Source organism: Antedon mediterranea, chromosome 4 (genome assembly GCF_964355755.1).
Source record: "Antedon mediterranea chromosome 4, ecAntMedi1.1, whole genome shotgun sequence".
Classification (NCBI taxonomy): domain Eukaryota; kingdom Metazoa; phylum Echinodermata; class Crinoidea; order Comatulida; family Antedonidae; genus Antedon; species Antedon mediterranea.
This window is the reverse complement of record NC_092673.1, coordinates 13,310,508-13,314,354: the sequence shown is the minus strand read 5'-3', so window position 1 is coordinate 13,314,354 and position 3,847 is coordinate 13,310,508. Positions and strand designations below refer to the sequence as shown.

At 34.5% G+C, this 3,847-nt stretch overlaps 1 long non-coding RNA gene across 1 annotated transcript; it reads right to left on the bottom strand.

The window, feature by feature from the left end:
* Nucleotides 1–2,112: 2,112 nt before the first annotated feature.
* On the bottom strand, nt 2,113–3,037 carry LOC140046704 (uncharacterized). Its single transcript, XR_011844823.1, has 3 exons — nt 2,885–3,037; nt 2,620–2,748; nt 2,113–2,373 (listed from the first exon to the last, which is right to left on the bottom strand). It is a non-coding gene; the product is annotated as an uncharacterized lncRNA (long non-coding RNA).
* Between the last annotated feature and the right edge of the window lie 810 nt (nt 3,038–3,847).

The window sequence follows — 3,847 nt, the reverse complement described above, 5'->3', positions numbered from 1 at the left end:
ACTCCACCGTTCTTGTTTCTAAATGGGCTGATGTTCTTGTTCTTCTGTTTCAATAGTTTCTATATCTATATAATGCAACTCTTCAGTTAGGCAAATAGTGACTCAGACCTATGTCTCTGAGGATGCACTTCATTCATCCACTCCGGTGTGGTGTTCAACACGTCAATTTTAGCACACTGATAACTCTAGGTTTTTGCCTGTCAGGTCATGCAACTGTGGACCAATCAGAAAGTATTGTAACTTGATTTATATTGAGTGATAATCGGAAAATAAAAAAAGTACAGACATTCTGGACTACTCTTAAAAATTCTCCCACGAAATGCTGTGACAAACATTTGTACAAATAAAATATAGAAATCTAGCAGGTGACTAGATTTACCGATATCTTGCGATGTAAATATCGCACTCCTGTTCAGTTGATTGAATTTGAATGTTCTTTTAATACTATCGACCACAAACATCACATCCAATCCAGACCGATTCCAAGACATGATTCTGTGTCACATATAACTACAGTCCCCTACATTGTTTCTGCCATGTCTTTTGTAATTAAAGAAGGATTTACTCCTTCACTTATGTAGTATGCATTTTGAAAAAGATAAATGTTCTTGTGATACCATCGACCACAAACATCACATCCAGACTGATTCCAAGACATGATTCTGTGTCACATTTGACCAGGGTCCTCTACATTGTTTCTGCCATGTCTTTTGTAATTAAAGAAGGATTTACTCCTTCACTTATGTAGTATGCATTTTGAAAATAATAAAATGTTCTTTTGATAGCATCGACCACAAACATCACATCCAATCCAGACATCATCGGTTCTGAGACATGGTTCTGCGTCACATATGGGTCACTCCATCAGGTTGGGATACAGTGTGTTACATGAAAGTGAAAATTTCAAGATGCTAATAAAGACAATCTTTGACACTTTTTTCATGGTACAACTATCCAAGTTTTATTTTCAACAAAAATTTTAGTCAACAAATCACAAGTATTTAGTCGGTACTTGATATTATGACTTAACATTCTGAAAAAATATGGACGTAACATTGACGCCAAATTTGAATTTCCAATATTCTTTAATTAATAAAAATTCAAATTTCATCAGTTCAAATTTACTTTAAAAGAATCATTTTACAATAACTTCTTCCAATAATTAACTTTTTAACAACATTTCTATGGGTATAATGAAAAATGGAGGTATATACAACATAATCATTCTTGTCATTTTCAATAAAGTGCAGAGTTTTATTTTGAAGTTTCCTAAAGTTACACACGCATTGAAAATATAACTATTATTGAGTAACATTTCCCTCATTTACAACAGTATATCATTGATTGAAACTTTTGGTAAGCTCCAAAGTGGCTATTTTTTTACGCTTATTGATTTAAATGAATTATTGCGGACGTAACATAATGTAACATTGACACCGTGTCAATGTTACATAATCATCAACATAGAAAATGAACCCAACTGTAAGTATAAACTACAAATATGTAATTAATAAATTAGTCCTATGGACATTTGTAAGTTCTATAATAAAAAAATGTATTTCTAATTCAACTTCTTGAGATGAATTAATAAATATTTTATGCAAAGATTACCTTTTGTTCAGATCATCCCATGAAAAAAATGCAGTGTTTATCATTTGATGGTTTCTACAAGTTACATATTGAAATATAACTATTATTGAGATGCAGTTCCTGTATTTACAACAGTATATCAATTATTGAAGCTTTTGGTAAGCTCCAAAGTGCCTATATTTGGACACTCGTTGATCTAAATGAATAAGTGTGGACGTAACATTGACACCATGTTTATGTTACATAATCAACAGTAAGTATAAACTACAAATATGTAATTATTAAATTAGTCCTATGAACATTTTCAAGTTCTATATGCTAAAAATGTATTTTATGTATTTTATATATTTTTTTGTATTTTATATTTTTTGTTGTATTTTATGATTTAACTGAAATAATGTTTGTGGACGTAACATTGACACCATGTTTATGTTACGTCAGCATTATTTAACATCAACATGGCAAAAGCCATTGAAAAATCAGCAGCTGGAAGACACTCACTACTATTTTCTGTTTGCTTTCAGGTAGTTGTTCACTCTAGATGTGATGGAACTGACATTTGCTGAATCAAAGCCAAGGAAACGACTTGTAACTGGCATAGGTGGAGAAGGAATCTTAGCAAATATACGGCTCTGTGCAATCCAATCTTTCTCCACTCCACAGGCCATATAAATTTGTTTTCCCCCTTCTTTTCCAGGAAGCTGATGCAGCACATATCACCAACTTCAAGTACCTGTCCTGGCCACCAATCATCATTATATATCACAGCAACATAGTCACCAACTGGAAGATTAAATAAAACAAATTTAAATAAACACCCGTATACGGTATGGAATCTGTTCAAAGAGGGTGTATTAAACAAAAAGTCTACAAATGATGTCCAAGTGAACAGATGATGATGATGCTATAAATTGTACCTGACAAAGTACATATTGTGGTTTCATTTAATACTAATAGTACTGTACACTACATGGACTTTCCAGAGGAAAAGCAGCTGTATTTCATAAATTGCACAAATGAGCAACATACCTACTACACCAGAAGATATACAGACTGAGTCCTTGTTTATTTCTCTGTTCTCATCTGTGCTGTCTGTTCCATCATCATCTTGTACACTGTATGTCTCATTGTCATGTACACTGTCTTGTTCATCTTCATCTGTATACATATAAGTAAACCAGTTAATAAATTGCATTTTGTGGAAACCACCTTTACAATAAATGTACTGTACAGTGATTTAATTTCGTAAGATCATGGCTAGGTGAATAATTAATATTAAATTATATTGGAATACCTGAACTTGTTGCTTCTTTTGTTTTACTATGTTCCTTGGGTCCCACAGCAGCTTTAATTTCTGTCTGTAAGACTTCAATAAAGGTTGACCAAAACCGGGTGTTGATGACAATTCACATGTTTTAGGGTCTTAAGGCACTACAGGTACTACTGTTTTGCTTGACTTAAGTCGAATCCGTAGCCTCAGCGGTGGTGGCATTACTGTAAAAAAAAAAATTAAATTAAAAAAAAAAAAAAAAAAAAAATGGGGGCGGGTGGGGGGGGGGGGGGGTTTCGGGGCGTTGGCCGGGGGGAGGGGTTATTGTGCGTGTGGGTGGTATTTGCTGTAAAGTATTGACAATGCGATAATGCGTTTTTAGATTTTTTTAAAGCTTGGCCAATCTATCAAACTTGGTAGGCAAGATCGTCCTTAAATGGGTCCAAACGTCCATGCCAAGATCGCCAGGTTGGTCCGTGGTGGCCCGAACGGTAAACTACCACAAGATAACAGTGGAAGACTAGGGCCTAGAGGTCTAGGCTATACTGAGCTTTCTCACTATGTATTCATTCTTACACGCATTATGAACTTATGAAAATACACGTAAACCGAAAAACAACACCTAAATATTACCTCCTGAACATTACAGGATGATATTTTAAACGTTAGCACTAAAAATCTAAGCACTGAAACGTGGTAGTTCGATGTAACATTGACGCCGTATACATACGTCAAGGGCTCCCACTTGACCGTCTCTGTGCCTGTCAAATTATGTGACATTTCTAATGTCGTATCTTACTATGTAAAGTAATAACATACCTCGTAAAAATTACAAATAAAAAGAGAAATATACTTACACACTGTTGACGTTGGCCACAATTATCAGGAATTCGACGTAACCTAACCACTTCGACGTAACATGGAGTCGTTAACTCCTGACAACAGTATCAAGAAACTCCGCGAAAGCAGCGAGAAAACTTTTTTATT